Source organism: Odocoileus virginianus, chromosome 3 (genome assembly GCF_023699985.2).
Source record: "Odocoileus virginianus isolate 20LAN1187 ecotype Illinois chromosome 3, Ovbor_1.2, whole genome shotgun sequence".
NCBI classification, from domain to species: Eukaryota; Metazoa; Chordata; class Mammalia; order Artiodactyla; family Cervidae; genus Odocoileus; species Odocoileus virginianus.
In genome coordinates this window covers 50,324,629-50,345,532 of record NC_069676.1, presented here as the reverse complement: position 1 = coordinate 50,345,532, position 20,904 = coordinate 50,324,629, and the positions used below count along the sequence as shown (strand labels likewise).

Here is a 20,904-nt window from a genome sequence, read left to right as displayed (position 1 = left end):
GTCCACCATGTACTTTCTGAAAACCGACCGAGAGGCTAGTGATAACAAAAGCTGCCTTCACAGTCAGCAAAGGTCCAGACCAACAGACCACGTCCATGCAGACACTAGAGGAAGCTCACCTCTCTTCTCCCAACTGCTCCGGGAATGTGGGGATCCCTGAGAATGATCGTTCTCATTTAAGGCTCAGTTATCTGACTAGAGCTGAGACCAGTGGGGTTAAAACAGTAAGACTCTCACAATCAGTCTTTCAAATTAGTGTACTTGATCTCCTCCCACCCAAAACCAGTATCCCTCAAGCCTCCAAGGGAAAACAGAGAAAAAAGGCAAAGGGAATTTAACAGTCAGTGGGCGAGTTCTCTTGCTTCTATTCTCTTGCTTCTATTATGTCCAGGGTTGCTTGGCAACAAGCCTCAGCCTGGTCATTCCCGTGGACAAGCAGAGGAACGAATGTCAGACCTCCAGGTCACGCAGCATGTCCTGTTTATGCCCCGTGACTCCTGGGCAGGGGTGGGTTCGTGCTGTTCTACAAAACTGGCCAAATCCAGCCCACAGAGCACCTGCTGTCTTTAGGGGTTCTCCCACACTGCCCTCGAACCTTCGCCTTCAATGAATGTAAGCTGTGGATGTCTCCTCAAAATAGATTAAAAACACTTTCAAAAACAGCTTGTCAGAAGAACAGAGAACAGCTTCTGACATGGAAAGAACTCTAATACTATTTATGAAGATAGTAGAAACCAGCAGGGAGCAGAGGGCATGGTGCACACTCAGGAAAAAATGGGCCAGTTTGTGTTTCAGGTTCAGGATTTTATGGAATCTTCCTTGACCCTGTATACTCTGAGGACACCTCCAAGGATCTGGGTGCTGAAAGCTCGGCCACTGTGCTATGCGACTCTAGGTCATGAGTTCCTCTCCAACAACTAAGAAATCAGTGGGGACGGAGATTTCTGCATTTGGCAACACATTTTAGAAGTAACTGTGGCAGCCGATCCCTGCACGGTCAGTACACTGCAGGGGGGTAGGGAAAGTGTGGGTCAGTGAGTCTCCAGTGCTTAGATGTCTCCAATCAGGGCATCTGTGTGCACAAAGACGTGACGCTGCTCCTTCTCTCTCTTCCCGCTCCTAAATTAAATATCTAACTAAGGACAACGGCTTTCCACACAACACAGAGACAGAGCCCAAGAGAGACAGGGACAAGAAACTCACACTTGTGCTCAAATTCTATTTAGCAAGACAGTAGTCCTAAAAAGCAAGGGGCTGTATGGGAAGCACTGTCTTTAGTTGGCTGATCATTGTTAACACCCATCTGTCCACATGAAAATACCCAAATAACTGATATTAAATCTTGTTTAAAAAAAAATTACTACTAGGTTTCAGGAAAAAATTTTGTACAGACATTATGCCTTGGGGGAGTGGTGTGTATCCTTTGGAAGGACACTGGTTCCAGCTGGAAACAATGTCAGCAACATACAGCCTGCAATATGAATAAAAGAAATATTTTTTAAATCTTTTTAGAGGAAAATGAAAAATAAGCCTTTTATGATTATGAGGCTTATCAAGGATGCCTTTTCCATTTGTGTTACTTTAAAATGATCATTAAAACTTAACAGTTTTATTTAAGATTTATTTATTTACTGATGTCTACTCTGGCTCTTGGTTGCAGCATGCAGTCTTTGTCTCATTACAGCAAGCAGGGGCTCCTTTTCGTTGTGGGGCACAGTCTTCTCATGGTGGTGGTTTCTCCTGCTGCAAAGCACAGGCTCTAAGCACATGGGCTCAGTAGCTGTGGCTCCAAGGCTCTAGCGTACTGGCCCAGTAGTTGTGGCACACAGACTTTAGTCGCTCGGCAGCTTACGGGATCTTCCTGGACCAGGGCTCAAACTGGTGTCTCCTGCACTGGAAGGAGATTCTTTACCACTGAGCCACCAGGGAAATCCAAAATTTAACACCTTTAAATGAGAGGTATGGAGGAGAACACCCTAATATTCAAATCTCTCTTTTTAAAGAAAAAAAAAATTAAGCAAACAGCCTTATTGATTTAAGAGTCAGTTGTAAGTCACTTTCTTCTAGGTGTGAAGATTATGAAAGGAGTCAAGTCATTAACTAGCCCAGCCAACTACTTACACAGATTTTAGAACGTCAGACTTCTCTTCCCTTTCCTCTGCGTGATAAACATAAAATAAAGATAAAATATGACAAGCATAAAAATAAAGAGGTGAGAAAGATCTAAGAGAGAAAGGGCAAACACAGCAAAGGGATGGGCAGCAAGGAGGTAGCTGGTGAAGGCTCTTTGATCTGACTCTTGCCTTTTCTAAACCATCATCATTTCCTGTGCTACCACAAAAGTAGACTGGACTGCCACCCCATCAGAGCAGTAACATTGAATCTGCCCAAGAAAGAATCTTTAAATAAAATAAAATCTAAAGAGAACCAAGGGATACCTGAGGCCATAAGCACTTAAGAGTGACTTTTAGAACACAAAGTCAAGTGGATGAGTTGGGCTCTCTGAAGGGACACTTGACATAATTCATTCAACATGCACTGGGGAGCTAATGCCTATCCTTCTAAAACTCTTTCCAAAAATTGCAAAGGAAGGAACACTTCCAAGTTCACTCTATGAGGCCACCATCACCCTACACCAAAACCAGACAAAGACAATACAAAAAAGAAAACTACAGGCCAATATCACTGATCACCATAGATGCAAAAATCCTCAACAAAATTTTGGCAAACAGAATTCAGCAACACATCAAAAAGCTCATACACCATGATCAACTTGGGTTTATTCCAGGGATATAAGTCAATCAATGTGATATACCTCATTAACAAATTCAAAGATAAAAACTATATGATAATAGATGCAGAAAAAGCCTTTGACAAAATTCAGCACCCATTTATGATTAAAACTCTTCAAAAAATGGGCACAGAAAGAATCTACCTCAACACAGTAAAGCCCACATATGATAAGCCTAGAGAAAACATTATTCTCAATGGTGAAAAACTGAAAACATTCCCCCTAAGATCAGGAACAAGACAAGGGTGTCCATTTTCACCACTATTATTCAACATAGATTTGGAAGTCCTAGCTACAGCAATCGGAGAATAAAAAGAAATAAAAGGAATCCAGATCAGAAAAGAAGTAAAGCTCTCACTATTTGCAGATGACATGATACTATACAGAGAAAACCCTAAAGACAGTATCAGAAAATTACTAGAGGTAATCAGTGAAAGCTGAGCACAGAAGAATTGATGCTTTTGAACTGTGGTGTTGGAGAAGACTCTTGAGAGTCCCTTGGACTGCAAGGAGATCCAACCAGTCCATCCTAAAGGAAATCAGTCCTGAATATTCACCGGAAGGACGGATGCTGAATCTGAAACTCCAATACTTTGGCCACCTGATGGGAAGAACTGACTCACTGGAAAAGACCCTGATGGTGGGAAAGATTGAAGGCAGGAGAAGGAGACGACAGAGGATGAGACGGCTGCATGGCATCACTGACTCGATGGACATGAGTTTGACTATGCTCTGGGAATTGGTGATGGACAGGGAAGCCTGGCATGCTGCAGTCCATGGGGTCGCAAAGAATCAGACACGACTGAGCAACTGAACCGAACTGAATCAGTAAATTCAGGAAACTTGCAGGATACAAAATCAATACACAGAAATCACTTGCATTTCTATATACTAACAATGAAAAATCAGAAACAGAAATTAAGGAATCAATCCCACTCACCACTGCAACAAAAAGAATTAAATACGTAGGAATAAACTTGCCTAAGAGACAAAAGAACAGCACACAGAAAATAATAAAACATTGATGAAAGAAATCAAAGATGACATAAATAGATGGAGAGATATTCCATGTTCCTAGGTAGGAAGAATCAATATTGTGAAAATAACTATACTACCAAATGCAATCTACAGATTCAGTGCGACCTCTATCAAATTACCAATGGCATTTTTCACAGAACAGGGGCTCTGTATCAACCTAGAGGGGTGGAATGGGGAGGGAGATGGAAGGGAGGTTCAAAAGGGAGGTGATATATATATACCTATGGCTGATTCATGTTGAAGTTTGACAGAAAAAAACAAAATTCTGCAAAGCAATTATCCTTCAATTAAAAAATAAATTAACTAAAAAAAAATGCACTGGGGAGTTTAAAGGGTGGAACAGGCACGTTACCTATAAACCAGGGTAATGACATAAAGGAGAGGGTCAGATGGTCAGGGGAGGACTCTTTGAGGGAAACTTCGGCTGAGTCCCGAAGATGAGATGAAGCCAACCCTATGAAGAGCTGTAGCAAAGGTGTTCTAAGCAATGGAAAGGTCCTATGGCTAGAAAGTGCCTTGTTCTGGATCCCTAGATAAGTCAGCCTAGACATGCTCTCAGAATGCCGTGTGAGAACCGGCACCGTTTTCCTTAGAAGTGCCCAAGTGTTCATGGCTGCTGAGAGGCAGGAGTGATTGAGGGGAGGGGAGGGAGAGACAGGAGGGTATGCACAACGAAACAACTGGAGTTGGAAATGGGGATAATTCATGACCAGAGGACAGAGATCACTGACCTCCACTTAACACCAACACTTACCTAAAACACCACTTTTGTCCAGTCCTGAAACAGATACTTGAGGTTAGACTCAAGGAAGAATTCCCTGTTAGAATTCAGCTGCCTGCACAAGAAAGTGAAGGTGTTCACCTCTGGGTAGTGAGGCTGGGGGTGGGATGGGACCAATGCTCATGGGATGTGTTACTTTTAGAATGGTTTTGGACAAGTCAGCATCAGAATCTTGTGAGCAGATGTATATAAAACCAAGCCATCAAAACATTAGTGACTAGAGTATGAGACCCAGTTTAACTCTTCAGAGATAATCCCCAACACATTTCTCCAGTGAGAAAGTTAGAGATTCAAATGTAGACACTGCACAAAGACTATTTTTATAGTATCTATATTATTCCTACCTTACAAAAGGTGAAATAGTCATTAGAGTAGCAACAGCTGCAGTGATCTGGGGCCAGATGCTGTTCACAACTAGCTCATTTAATCCTTACAATGTTTTCAAGCAAATACTGTCATTCTTACTTTATAAAGGAAGAAAGGGCTTTCCTCAGGGCTCAGCTGGTAAAGACCTGCCTGCAACATGGGAGACCTGGGTTCGATCCCTGCGTTGGGAAGATCCTCTGGAGAAGGGGAAGGTTACCCATTCCAGTATTCTGGCCTGGAGAATTCCATGGACTGTATAGTCCATGGGGTCACAAAGAGTCGGACATGACTGAGCGACTTTCACTTAACTTCACTTCAAAGGAAGAAACAGAAGATTTAAGTGACTAGGCTAAGATTATAGCCAACTGTCCACCATTGGTTAAGAGCAAAACAGCCCACATTGGCTCAAAGTTCTAACCCTGAGTCTAGTACTTTTTCTTTGGATGAGTTATTTTTGCTTTCTGTGTTTCCGTTTTCTAGTCTATAAATTGGTATATTACTACATACCTCATAATACTACTGTGAAGGTGCAATGAAACAGTTTGTAAAACACATAATAAAAGGTTCTGACATATTAATGAACAGTTAAATGGTGGTAAACATGTTACTAGTTATTATGTTCAAATGAATGCAATCATATGCATTCAATATATGAGACTCTTCATTCTGTGGCACTCAAAAAAGACACCCACTTTCTGTCCCCAAGGTTCTGCTCAACCTGTAGGAAAAGAAGGGAATAAGCAGAGAGATGAGAACCGAATCTTAAAGACAGGCAAAGAAATGGGGCAACCTATGTAAATACTCCTAAGGAGCTAATGATGACATAGCTGTAAGAACATTCATTATAGATTGGTTAATGAACATGAAAAAGAGAAAAACCACCTAACTGTCCAAAAGTAGGCCATTAGTAAGCCTTGACAGAGCATACCTGGAATATTACATAACCATTAAAAACAATCTCAGAGAGTATATAATCATAAGGAAAGATGATCATAACCTGAGTAGAAAACATGATAAAACCAAAATGAGTATCTCTGATCAGTACTATCGGTGTGGTTTGCATTTTCCTCTTTTATTCATCTGTAATTTCTAAGTTATATCTAATTGGCATGCATTAAGTGGCTTCCCTGGTGGCTCAGAGGTTAAAGCATCTGCCTCCAATGCAGGAGACCCGGGTTCGATCCCTGGGTTGGGAAGATCCCCTGGGGAAGAAAATGGTAACCCACTCCAGTATTCTTGCCTGGAGAGTCCCATGGACGGAGAAGCCTGGTAGGCTACAGTCCACGGGGTCTCAAAGAGTCGGACACAACTGAGTGACTTCACTTTCACTTTCACTGGTATAATCGGAAAAAATACAAGCTTGTTTTTGGATTGTTTCATTTTTTTTTTTTTAAGAATTAGCTTATGTGATGAAAAAGGCAAGAGATATACACCTCGGAAGAAGGCTGAAGGGGCGTCTTGCTATTTTCATAGTATCACGCCATTTAATAACTTTGTGGGTTGTTCAGCTGGAGGGAGGGAGATATAACCCACCTGATCTAGGTCTAATTTAATTATGTCCAAAATATATTATTTCCAGAGATTATACTAGTAAAGACTGAGATGTCATACCCAGTTTCCTGACCTATCCAAAATAGGTTTCTAGGTCTCTAATCAGCATTATAAATATACATAATTATATCTGGATCTGTTCAACTAACCCAAATAACATGCTCTCCTTCAGTGTCCCCAAATTTATCTTCATGAAATATAAATCACTGACCTATTTTTGTTGAAGATAATCTTAACAGCACCCCCATCTCAATGACAAAAAAAAAAATGAGGCTTGCATCAAGTCCCATTAGGAGAAGAAAAAAATATGCTCCTCATCAGAACAGCTAACCAGGGGCCAGACATTTTATACCCTCTCTGGTTCTGAGCAGTTTTCACCTCTGGAACCTAACACAGGAAGTTTAACAGGAAATGGGACCCTACACAGTGCTGTCTACAACACAGTACCAACTCATAGCCCACATTTCTTCCTGGTACTACAGACTCATAATCACCTCAAATCTAGACGTCTTTTTAAATATAACCCTAGAAACTCTGGAAATTGATTTCAGGTCATTCCCATTTATAAAAAGTTTTGCTTTTCAAAATCAAGAGGTCAGAGATCAGTCACTTTTTTTGCCCTTTGGCAAGGCAAGATGTGGGAAGGGCACAGGGAAAGAATGAGAGAGGGGAAAGAAGCAAATGAGAGAAAGAGAAAACAAACAGACATAGAAAATGTGTTATCTACATCTCGGCTGGCATTTCCTAGAACAATGCAAGGTCTTTTGTAGGGAAGAAGGACTTTCATGTTAAGACCTTAGACACCATCATTTTAGCACAGGAAACTTACTTCTTTACCAACATTCCTAAAATAAAGCTAAAACCTTCCAAACGTGACTATCCAAATCAGTTGTATCACTGAAATTTTTCCCACTCTAGAAATAAATGTTCTCTTCTGCTCAAAACAAGGCATCTACCTACTGGATATTGGGTATGCCTCCCAATTTACACCAGATTACCCTCTCCAAAGCAAGATCAAAACAGAGGACAGGATAAAAGAAGTCCTAACGAGAGACATACATGCACTCAGGGATGAGTGTGAATTAGTCCCTGCCACACTAGCACATTTGTCAGGGGGTGAACAGAATACAGAAAAACTGAGTTCCAGATCCAAACACCTTGGTGCTGAAACTGCAGCATTCTGGAGAAGTGCAAATTATCTGGACGCACCAAAGGAAACAGCTGCTGCTGCTGCTGCTAAGTCGCTTCAGTTATGTCCGACTCTGTGTGATCCCTCAGACGGCAGCCCACCAGGCTCCTCTGTCCACAGGATTCTCTAGGCAAGAATACTGAAGTGGGTTGCCATTTCCTTAAAGGAAACAGATCTATAGTTTAAAACAATCTAAGGACAAAGCAGACAGGTGAGCACCACACTTTGGGCCCTGGGTTAAAATCTTAAGTGGCTGACTAGAGCTGGGGAGATGGGGATGCTGCCGAAGGAGTGCAGGATTTCTCTTGAGGATGAACACCTTCTAAAATTACTTGTGGAGATGGGTGAAATAGTCTGTGAACATACTTAAAGTCATGAACTATACATTATAAATGAGTGAACTGTGTGGTATGTGAACTACATCTCAATAAGTTACTTTAAAAAATCCTAAGGCAGGACCTCCAAGGTCTCTGCCCAGCATTGCTTAACTCCATGCCAACACATTTGAGGAGCTCAGTGATCTGACTGCTTGAGGTGTCACAGTAAGAAACATGAGTCATCCTTCTCCTCCGTAACATTTCACAAGTCTCTCATTTAAGATAACCACCAAAAAACACTTCAACCTTCTTTTTAAGGGGCTCAGTTCTCCAGATTAGAGGGGAGGGGGAGAAGATGAGACCCCAATATTCAAAACTACGACTTGTGAAAACAAGCCAAATATAGGTTCTTGTCGGCTGATAACCATCTTCATGCTTGAACTCTGCACCTCAAGTGCAAAATCCCAAGCCCTGCCGGCATTCTCTTTTCATCACAGCATGATGTGATGCCAGCCAGAATAGACAGGGGACAGGAAAGCAAGCCAAAGACAGAACCCAAAAGATACAGGGGCCAAAAGCTCAGTTCCACTCTAATTTTCTAAGCGAGCAGAGCTTCCCATTGGGGAACTGATTCCAAACATGCTGGCTATATAGAGAGAAACAGAATTTCTTTCCAGAGAGAGAACCATCTTGTTGCTCTACACAGAGCTGACAATACAGTGGTTTGCTAACCTTGCACAGTGAGCTCAGGGTGGCTTCGGTCAGAGGGTTGGGAAAAGGCAGCAAGCAAAGTCATCTGTGGCTTCCAAAGCCTGGCCAGCAGGCCAGACACCTCCAGGTGTGGCTGGGGCTGGACGAGGCTGCAGATGCCAAGGTGCCCATCCCCAGGGCCTGCCTGGTCTCCGTGCTGCCCACAGTCAGAGTCATGAGGCTGATGCTCTGCTGGGTACCAGCCCAGGGCAGGATTTGTGTCAACATCTCAAGGTACCAGTCAGATACAAATGCAAACCCCCTTCCCTGTCTTTGGAAGAGCAGTCTACAGAATTTCTTAAGAAGCAAATCACAAGGGGAAAGCTGCAAGGGTCAATACCCCAGGGTCCCAGCAGCAGTAGCTGTTGTCTGCTCTGTCACCCAGTCCTGCCTAGGAGGCTGAGAACCCACTGAGATCAGAAGAGAGATAAGGAGGAGCTGTTGCCAGAACTGAGTTATCCAAAGGCACCTCTGAGGCACCCCAGTTCCCTCTGGGTTTGGTGCACAACCTCGTCCTCCAGAGCCATCAGCCAGTCCCTCTGTGTCTCTCCCAGAGACAGAGTTCCCCCCACCAGCAGTGCAACAACAGCTCAGTCAGCTCGTTATGCTTCTTCTAGGTTTTTAAACAAAAAACATGCAATATAATCACAGGCTCTGATCCCAAATGACTTAACGCTGACAGGACCCACTGTGGGTAAACGTGTGCCCTATGACTGGGTATGAGCAGGGGGCTTCCCTTCAGGGGCTCCCCGGCCTCCCCAGGCTCATGGGACACTTTGATCCCAGGCGTGGAGCCACATGCTGAGATGTTCTGAAGCGGGAGAACCTGTACCCTTTGGAGCCCATTCCCCATCATTCCTTGACCTGCTCTAACGGCTCCTTCCAGAGACAAAACTAGAAATGACAGTAGTGACATTCCAATTACAGAGGACTTACCACGGGCCTGCTCACCCCGCTAGTCACGATACCCATGATAATCTCATTTAATCCTCACAATAATATTGGATGGTGGATATGTATCACCCTCATACTTAAACTGCTTTCTCTGGTTTCAAAGGGCAAAATTCAAAGGCTTAGGCAAGCCCTCACCCACACTGCCCAGGAAGACACACCTCATACTTAATCAGAACAAATCTCTCCATCCCTATTCCACCCACCTCTTCTGCTGAATGCTGATTCTGCCCACAATTTCGGCCTCCGCTCGCCTCTCACTCCATGCCAGTGGTTCTCCAACTGTGCTGCACATTAGCAGTACCTGGGGCACTTTTAAAATTCCCCAGGCACAAGTCGCAACCCAGACAAATTACATTAGAATCTCTGGGGTGAGTCTCAGACTCCCAGTGATTTCAATGGACTGCTTGGGCCTCTAACAGCACCTGGTGAGACCCAAACCCACAGCAGTACCCCGCCCTCTCTCTGGGGCCCCTGACCTGTTTTTCCCTCCACCTGGTAGGTGTCTCCACCTGTAGGTCCCATGGAAATAATTTAGCAAGGACACTTAGCCCCATGTCCCCCACCACACACTACAGCTCGTCTCCGGCCGTGCACAGTTCAGCCAGGGACACCCCTGCGCCCCCTTCCTCTGCTCTCCTCTTCAGTCACACCAGCAGGTCTTCCGTGAAAAGTGCCATGGTATCTTGATTTCTCTTCCATAATTTATGGGTGTTTGTTTGAATATTCAAATAATGATTCCACGGAGTAAAACAGATTTTCAAAAAGTGCACTCCCTGCCACTTCTCTGCATCCCCCCGGCACACTGCCACCCACCCCGACAGCAGCCCCTGAGTCTGAGCAGCACAGCTCTGCCCCTCCCTCCCCTCCCAGCACAGGGCCGCGCGGTGTCTGTTCTCTGACACACGGCTGCTTCGGGACAGTGCAAAGCAGAGGGAAGCTCAAATCACTGATAAAATATAGTTCTATTTTAGATCATACAACAGCAAATACTTTTCAAAGTACTGATTATGAATTAATGACCACTTGAAGATACTCTAGGAAAAAATATTACTAACCACACATCAAACCCATGATTTCAGGATGCTACAGTTCCCTTCTGAAATAAATGTAATTTTTAACGAGTAGACTTTTTCAAAGTAAATAAACTGTGGTAAGGTGGGGCAGAAATGACCTAGGTGATTTTAGAAGACTGACAGTTGGGAACACTGCCTCCCTGGACTTGCCTCTCCCCAAGCCCTCTGCTAGCTCCCCAGCGATTCTCTTAACCTGCCAGGAGTCACCGTACTGTGGACGGTCTGTGCTTCCCTGGCCTCCTGAAGACGCCGAGCACCCAGAGCAGGGACTGTGCCCGCCCTGTCCCAGAACCCCACTACCAGGAGCCTTCCACCCAACGTGAGTGGTCCTGGGCACTGAAACAGACACCACAGACAACACGTGCCCTCCTCAGGGCACGTGCCAAGCTCTGCTGAAGAGGCAGTCAGAAGAGAGAGGTCAGACAAAAATGCCCAGCTCCCTTGCCACTTCCCAGAGAAGCTTCAAAGACAGACAAGCTGTGCCTACTGGCTCAGAATAAAAGTCAACAGAGGTGGGAGCCTGCCCTCCTTCACACCTGACAAATTTCCAAAGTAAAGCACACACTGCACCAAGATACAACTCAACAGCACCTTCACCAGAAGCACAGACAAGCTCTCCGGGGGCCCTACATGCAAGTGATCACCAGTCCAGCTCTGGCTCATTTTAGGTAACAATTTTGTTGTCACTTCTGATCCCAGAATGAACTACACACAAACTAAGGAGTAGGAAATGGACAAAACTCTAAGGATTGCTTTATTGCAGGCGCCACTCTATGATAGACCAAATGATGAATTTCCCTTCCACTCCAAAAATGTGATTTATAAAATTCAGTTCACTCAGAACTTTTCAGAAGCACTCCTATGAGATATCCATTGAAATGAAAAGTGTACGTACCCTCTGGCCCAGCAGTTCCATTTCCAGAATTCACCCTACAGATCTACTCACTCATCTGCCCAGGACAGGTGGTACCAGGAGGTTCACAGCAGCATTGCTTATAATGGCAAAAGGTTGGAAATTATCTAAATATCTATTATTTGGTGGTGGTTTAGTCGCTAAGTCATGTTTGACTCCTGCAACCCCATGGACTATAGCCCACCAGGCTCCACTGTCCATGGGATTTCCCAGGCAAGAATACTGGAGTAGGTTGCCATTTCCTTCTCCAGGGGAACTTCCTGACCCAGGAATCGAACCCAAATCTCCTGCACTGCAGGCAGAGTCTTTACCGGTTGAGCCACCTGGGAAGCCTGATTAAATACATTATGTCCACACAGTGCCATACAATGCAATGCTAAAAATGAGTTTGCTCTATATGTACCAAAGTTGAATAATATTCAAAATCCATTAAAATAGTACAAAATGCAAATATATGCAAAACAGTGCATATGGCTTGCTACCGGAGAAATATATAAATATGTATTTGCTAGCACATGCATAAATTATATCTGAAAAATACTCAAGAATGGGTGAAATGCTGCCTCCAGCAGAAGAACCAGGAATCTGGAGACAGGAGGCATTTAAGGATGCTTGCATTTTCTTCCTGTCCCTTCTAAATTGTGTACTATTTACAGGTATTACTTACTGACATGAACTTTTTAAAAAGAAACATAGGTATGAATTAAAGTAAAAATGCCTTTTTCATTTCATCTCACTTGCCCAACTGATAATCATCTTCTACACTTGACCCACCAGTGTAATAACAAGATACAGTCAGGAATCTGTTATGCCTTGGGCTCAATCTGCTTGACAGTCTCTGTGGCACAGAAACAGCCTCAAGTTCAACTCGATCTACCTGGAAACCTACCTAAGGTCTCACGGGAGAAGCCACTTCATCTTTTCAAAGTGTTCAAGTCAGCCTGGAATAAACTTAAAAGCACATTTGACAGCAAGATCAGATGAGCTCTGAAACCAACCTGTGGTGTCTTTACAAACCATGTAAAATGGGGTTTATTTTGGCTTTTCCTGTGTGGCAGCAGCAGGAATCAAACCGTAGCTACTGGCTTGGCCAAAGGAAGCCAGCCAGTTAGCAAGGTTTGATCCAGAATTCCCAAGCCCCTCAATCCTTTATCCATCTGGCAAAGAAAACACACACACACACACACACACACACACACACACACACAGACACCCCCCTCCAACCCCAGGAATCTCCTCTTTCTAAATATAGTAAGCACTGCCCAAGTCTCCAAGCTCACCCTCTGCAGCATTCTATGCCTTCCAACCAAGGTGAAATGAGCCAGATATAAACATGCCGTGACAGCTTCTGGCCCACACTACCAAGCTGTTTTCCTTACTATTTCCTCTCTTTCTCCATTCTGGGTTTCTACAAAACGTGTAAACTCCAGTGACTCTAATTTGTAAATATTCCTCTGGCCACTAAGACTATTTTCCTCACCCTAACAAATGTGATTTCTCTGAAATTTGAGGTTGGAACAGCCTATTAGATATGGGCAAAGCCACATCCCATGTCCCATTTTATCTGTATGAACTTAAGAGCTCAGAAAGGATATCAGATAGGTCCAACATTAATTAGGACATAGCCAATTAACTGTAATCTCTCTCTCTCTCTTCTAGCCCCTGGTTCCTTCAGAATACATGCCAGTGCCTAAAAGAACTTGTCCGGTTAAGGACACTTCCAATTAAAGCAAAACATTAAGCTTCAGAAACAATCTGACAACACACTTAAAACAGTGCCAGATAAATACCAACTAGACAGAGATGCCAAGGACCTAAAGAGTCAATGTCAAGGAGTTTGTTAAAAAAAAAAAAAAGATGGGAGCTGGCAATAATTCCGCTTTAAGGAATCCACCCCCCTGGAACTACTAGGACCCACACAGAAAGGAAAGTGTGCAAACCATCACTGTAGCACTTTCTCTGATAGTGAAAACTGAGGCAATCCAAATATCCCTCAACAGGAGAAGGCGTAAATCAGCCGCGGTGTCACCACATAGCAGCGCTCTCTACAGGTGTTAAAAAGAATACACTGTATATGTATACTGACATGGAAGACCTCTAAAACATACTATCAACCAGAAAAGAAAAACACAGATTAATTCATATCCTATAATTCCACTTATGAAAACAACAAATATGCACAGAAAAAGGACGAGAAAAAAGCACATCAGTGGTTAACTCAGGCAAAGGGGTGCTTTACTCTATATAGTTCCACACTCTGTCATTCTTTCATGAGTGTATTCACGAAGTGTGTAATTTTTTGTATTTGCACTATAAGATTAGGTCACCCATTTACACTGGTCATCTTCCCCAAAACCTAATCCTTCCCAAGGCATCCTTATTTCAGAAAATAGCACCATCATTCACATAACTGCTCTAGCTAAAAACATTTGAATCATTCTTGATTTTTAGTCTCAAAGCCTATTGCTGCTGCTGCTGCTAAGTCGCTTCAGTCGTGTCCGACTCTGTGCGACCCCACAGACGGCAGTCCACCAGGCTCCCCCTCTCCCTGGAATTCTCCAGGCAAGAACACTGGAGTGGGTTGCCATTTCCTTCTCCAACGCATGAAAGTAAAAAGTGAAAGTGAAGTCGTTCAGTAGTCTCAAAGCCTAAATCCAATCAAATAGTAGATCTTGTGGGTGCTACTTCCAAAAACACCCAGGATCTGACCTATATCTCCAACGCTGCCCCCTAGCCCAAGGTGCCACTGCCTCTTACTTCACCTATTATTCAGCCTCCTAACTGCTCTCTTTGCCTCCATTCTTGCCCCACTAAATTATTCTCTACACAGTGCTCCCCATAATCTCTTAAAGCACAAGAAGGATGATGTCACAACCTTCTCCTGACTTTCCATCACACTCAGAATGAAACTCAAAGTCCCTCTGGGAGTCAAGACCTCAAGGACTTGGCTCCTAGCCTCTCTCCTTGTTCATCTGCCATCACTCTGCTCCAGCTACACAGGCCTCCCCGTGAGCCCCTGGACACCCCATAATTTCTCTCACCTCACAACTTCTGCATCTGTTACCACAACCTTAAAAGCCCTTACTCGAGGCCAGGCCTTGGATGACATGGTAAGAGCAAAGCAAGACTCCGTATTTGTTGAATGAAAGTCTTCCTCTGATGGCCTAAGATATATAATTTAAAACATACTGGGTTATAATTTTAAAAATTAAAATTTGAGTCAGTCAGAAATGTATGACATTTAGCTTCATACTGGCATCTCTCCTTCGGCTAACTTTTAAAAATGCAATCGCCTAGACAGGGTAACAAAGTCACCTTCATGAACTGTTTTCCCCAATAGCTCCATGGTGACAACAGCTTTTCCCTGACCCATTCTCATTTTGTCAATGCACGGGGTTTGCGATCATTAGCTTACACTGGCCAGCATTAGGAAGTTCAGCCTGGGGCCTCTGCCCAGAGGGACACTTACTGGCCTAACTAGAGCAGAACTCTGAACCACAGCCTTGTCAGAATCACCTTTCAAGCCCTGGGATGGATGTGAAACTGATCAGTCAAGTGCATCTGAGGTTGAAGCAAGTAGAAGCAAAAAGTCCCCAAATGAGGACAAATAAAGTATACACCATGGTGTTCACTTACTCATCAAAAGTTTTACAGAAAAAGTAAAAGAATTAAGGGCTTCCCAGGTGGCTCAGTGGTAAAGAATGCAATGCAGGAGATGCAGGTTTGATCCCAGGGTCAGGAAGATCCCCTGGAGAAGGAAATGGCAACTCACTCCAGTATTTTCGCCTGGGAAATCCCATGGATGGAGGAGCCTGGCAGGCTATGGTCCACAGGGTCACAGTCAGATACAACTTAGAAACTGAGCATGTACACACAAAAGGATTAAAAAACAATCCGAAATGTAAACAGTGCCCATCTAAAAGATCTGAACAGACACTTCAGCAAAGAAAATGCACCAGTGGCCAATGAGCTTTAGAAAACATGCTCGGCATTTTAAGTATCACAGAAATGCGAAGTAAAACCAAGAGGTACCACTTCCCATCCACTGGGATGGCTACAATCAAAGAGACAGACAACAGCAAGTATTGGTGATAATGTGGAGAGACTGGAACCCCTGGATGATGCTGAAGGGAATTTAAAAGGATGCTTCTGCTGCAGAATAGAGTTTGGCAGGCTTTTACAAAATTAAACTTAAGTTTATCTATACAACCTAGTAATTCTACTCCAAGGTGGGAAATTAAATAAGAAATGAAAACATATGTCCATACAAAGACATGTATTTCACAGGCTGAAACTATTCTGCATGATACTGTTAAGGTCAATACATTTGTCAAAACCCACAGAATATACAACACAAAGAATGAACCCTTATGTAAACTATGGACTTGAGTTATAACACTATGTCATTATTGGAACAAATGTACTATCTGAGAGAAATGGGTGTGAGAGGCTATAAAGGAACTTTCTATACTTTCCACTCAATATTTCTGTAAACCTGAAACTGCTCTAAAAAATAAAGTCTATTAATCATATTTTTTTAAAAGAAGGGAAGGGGGAACTTAAGCCTCAAATCAGTGGGCTGAGTGCTAGAGATTATGGTTGTTGTTTAGTCGTTAAGTGGTGTCCAACTCTTTTGCGACCCCAATGACTATAGCCTTCTGTCCATGAGATTTCCCAGACAAGAATACTGGAGTGAGTTGCCATTTCCTTCTCCAGAGGATCTTCCTGACCCAGGGATCAAACCTATGTCTCCTGCACTGAAGGCGGATTCTTTACATTGAGCCACGTGGGAAATCTTGTACAGATTATAGATGCAATTTATTCAGTCCAATCCAGAACTGAATAACTGGATTAAAGTGGAAGGACTTTTTTTTAAAAGCCAGTGTTATATAAAAACTACAAAATCTTGTTTGGATATAATTTGCAGGTGTTTATATTTGCATGAGTAATATTCCAAATGTCAGTATTGCAAATTACCACCATTTACAAATAATTAGGAAATGCTTTTTCTTCTTCTATTCGAAAGGTGCTAAAGCAAAGCAACAGAGCTGAGAAAAAAACTTTTTGTTACCTAACTCCATATGCATTTGATCCTTTAGGATATGTTAAGTAATATAATTAGTCCTAAACAAAGCAGGTTGGCACTGAAGAGCCTTTGGGAGTTTATACTATTAACGAAGGACTCATCTCACTACTGCAAAAACCTACATCAAACCCTAAAGAAGTACAAAAGAATGACGTGTTTTAAGCACACAACTCTTGATGATTTTTTTTCCACTCTTGTTTTAATGAGCAAAAAGGATGAACTATTTATCTTAACAAATCAGATCCAGGAACAAGTTTTTAGTCTCCATGTTCAACGCTTTACTACCCAGTTAAAACAGAATAACTTTCATTTACAAAATAAATAAGTCATGGAATGTGATGCATAGCATGGTGACTATAGTTAATAGTACTATCATTTGAAAGGTGCTAAGAGAAAGGATCTTAAAAGTTCTCATCACAAGAAAAAAAATTTGTAATAGATGTATGGTGATGGATGTTAACTAGACATACTGTGGCAACCATTTCATAATATATACAAAATAGCAAATCATGACATTGTACATCTAACACTAAAAAAATGTTCTGTGTCAATTATATCTCAATTTTTTAATATTTCAACTGAAAAATGTTTTAAAAAGTATGCATTTTCTAAACAACATTAAAAAGAAGAGAGAAACTCACTGATAATCAGTGCCACCCCCAAAGAGCAACTCTACTGCTTCAAAAAGCCAAGTAGTCAGACACTCTTACTTATGCCTCACTAGCCTACAATGGTTCTTTAATCCTACAATGATGAGAACACAAAACTTCAGAGCACAATACAAATCTTAGCTATTCTTTGCAACCAGGACTCAGAGACTGAAAAACAATGGGCACAATATTCTCACTTAATCTAACACCTGCTGCACATTTCTCCTTTCTAGCGTCTAGCTCTCTGAGGAATTTGTATCTTCACTGCCAAAGTGTTTACTGAAGCACTGATGGGTCATGTTTAAGAGAAGCCCTGCAGTCCGTTACCAAGTTCAAAACTTGCCTGCACAACTTCCTAGCTCTGTGACCTGAGACAAGTTACCCTAGCTGCAAAATGCAGGTGAATAAGAGTATTCACCTCGCAGGACAGGGTAAAGGACTCATGAGACAATGTGTGCACTTAGCATAGGGCCAGGCCCTTGGTGAGTGTTTGGAAAACAAGAGCTGCTGGCAAGGTTCCTGGTTTTCTGTTTGCTTGTTTGCTGAGAAAACTGACAGTGATCCCAAAGTCTTAACAGCGTGTATGTGCTAGAGCTTGACTGAACATCAAGTCTGCCTGATAACAGAGGCCTGGCTCTCTGAATTGCACTATGCGCCCCAGGTCTGGGTCTCCTCAGCCTGCACATTACCAGTTCCAAGTTAATTCTGCAGAGTTCACTTCTTAAATGAACTTAATGCTGAGATATGTTCCCCATCTACATAAAGGGGCCAGAGCCACATCCAATGTATTCTTGGAAGGCATCCTGTGGAAGGACTTCTATAAAGAGAATGCCACTAGTATTCAGTTCAGCTCAGTCGCTCAGTTGTGTACGACTCTTTGTGACCCCATGAATCGCAGCACGCCATGCCTCCCTGTCTATCACAAACTCCCAGAGTTTACTCAAACTCATGCCCATCGAGTCGGTGATGCCATCTAGCCATCTCATCCTCTGTCGTCCCCTTCTCCTCCTGCCCCCAATCCCTCCCAGCATCAGGGTCTTTTCCAATGAGTCAACTCTTCGCATGAGGTAGCCAAAGTATTGGAGTTTCAGCTTCAGCATCAGTCCTTCCAATGAATATTCAGGACTAATCTACTTTAGGATGGACTGGTTGGATTTCCTTGCAGTCCAAGGGACTCTCAAGAGTCTTCTCCAACACCACAGTTCAAAAGCATCAATTTTTTGGTTAGTATTACTAATGTTCTGAATCCAGATCATTGTGAAATGCAGAAGAGCAGTTACAAACCGAGGATTAGAAACAATTTTCAATACATTGAAGACATATATGCTTCTTCTGGGCATCCCTTGTGGCTCAGCTGGTAAAGAATCCACCTGCAACGTGGGAGACCTGGGTTCCATCCCTGGGTTGGGAAGATCCACTGGAGAAGGGAATGGCTACCCACTCCAGTATTCTGGCCTGGAGTACGCATAGAGTTGGACACGACTGAGCAACTCTCACTTTCACTTTCTTTTCATGCTCCTTCTAGAACACATCTATCAGACTGGATATTTAGACTATGGCAATTAATGACAGCTTGCATTATTTAAGAATGTAGATATGAGATAAATTTTACTTCCCCCGCCCCCGCCATAATATGAGGTCAGGGCCCCACTGAGCCTCATGAATGCCTCTAGCAAATATTACCAAAACTATTTAAATCTCATTTTTTCCCCCTTAAGTAACGCACTATCTAAATGTTCTTTCTTCATGTCTTAGCAAAAAACCTTTTAAGTATGACCTCACTTAAGTAAATCAGACTTTTTATCCATCTCTCCACTCAGTTCAAGTTCCAAAATACAGCATTTTGCTTTGTTCATATACAGTTATGGTGACAGATTTCTACAACTCTTATTTCTGTTAAAAGATAAATGTCCCTGGAATTTAAGATTTGATATTGACAGACAAATACATAGCAGCTAAAATTTACTGTTGTGTTTTTTACTGGAATTCTTATTAATTTATTTCTGTTAAAATTCACTGTGACTGCCTTGGAAATGTGATGCAGGTCAGAATTACTAACCTCTGAGAATGCATTGATAAAGGTATATCATACCCAAAAAGTCTCACAAAAACTACAGGCTGAACTAGAGAAACAGATACACTCATTTCACTTTACTAAAAAAAAAAAAAAAAAGTGTCACCCAACAAGATATCAATCCCAGAGGAAGGCTTTATTCAGTATCACACTCTCTGCCCCAACTTGACTGAAAGGTGACTGACAGAAGGGGTTGGATCCTTGTTCCAGTTTTGGTAGTCTCTTCCCTGGTGGCTCAGATGATAAAAACAAATCCACCTGCAACACAGGAGACTCGGGTTCAATCCCTGGACTGGGACAATCCCCTGGAGAAGGAAATGGCAACCAGCTCCAGTATTCTTGCCTGGACAATTCCATGGACAGAGGAGCCTAGCAGGCTAGTCCATGGGGTCACAGAGTCAGACACAACTGAGCTACTAGCACTTTCACTTTCTGTATCCTTGAAAGTGCCAGGAACTAAAATGAATCCATCTTTCCATCTCATGAGACAACTGGGTTTTCCCCTAGGACACAGTTCAGTCTCTGGGACCTCACCCCTACTTAAACCCCAATGTAGGAGAGCAGCTTATGGTTCAAAGTTTCCCACCTGAAATTCCAATCAAGAACTCAGTGCCTCAAGTTGCCCACCACCATCTAAGAGAAAACTATTAAAATTACACTTCTGATATCCAGAATAGGAAAATCAATAGAGACAGAAAATACATCAGTGCTTGACTAGGTTTGGAGGGCAGGCGAATGGGGAGGGAGGACTTGGGAGAAAATGGTGGGGGATGACTGTTTATGGGAATGGAATTTCTTTTGGAGGTGATGAAAAATGTTCTAAGATTGACTGTGGCGACAGCTGCACAACTCTGTGGATGTACTAAGAACCACTGAACTGGATGCTTTAAGAGGGTGAACAGATTATATCAATAAAGTTGATATTCTAAAATGTGAATTCCTGCCCCACCCCTCCCACCTATGACTATTAAAGTAACAGAATTCACTCTATCTTAGAAAGAAGTCAAATTGAAAGGGGCATATCCCCAGGAACAAGTCCATACACCAGCTCTGAAGGTGGAAAGAAAACAGTTCCTGAAAACCACCTCTCAAAACCAACAGCCTAATTCACTTTCAGTTCTATGAAATCACAGTTGGTTTGCCATCAAGTCCATGAGACAGACAGAAATGAAGTTCAGTGCACTTGTGCTAACAATTCTGCTCTTAGTGACTCTTGCTCTGAGTCTTGACGTTCTGGAAGATAATAATAGCTACCATTAACTAAGCAGCACTACACACGAGGCTCCAAGCTAAGTGCTTTCTTTACATGCACTGTTTCATTTCGTGCTCACAACAGCCCTAGGAGGTCAGCGTGGCTTTTCCCATTTTTAC

The 20,904-nt window shown here is 42.8% G+C and overlaps 1 protein-coding gene and 1 non-coding gene across 15 annotated transcripts in view; one reads left to right on the top strand and one right to left on the bottom strand.

Annotated features, from left to right (window-relative positions):
- The window catches only part of ARHGAP26 (Rho GTPase activating protein 26), a 548,614-nt gene that overhangs the window by 435,586 nt on the left and 92,124 nt on the right, over positions 1–20,904 (bottom strand). The window lies entirely within an intron of this gene.
- TRNAW-CCA (transfer RNA tryptophan (anticodon CCA)) lies at positions 6,101–6,172 on the top strand. Its single transcript has one exon. It is a non-coding gene; the product is annotated as a tRNA-Trp (tRNA).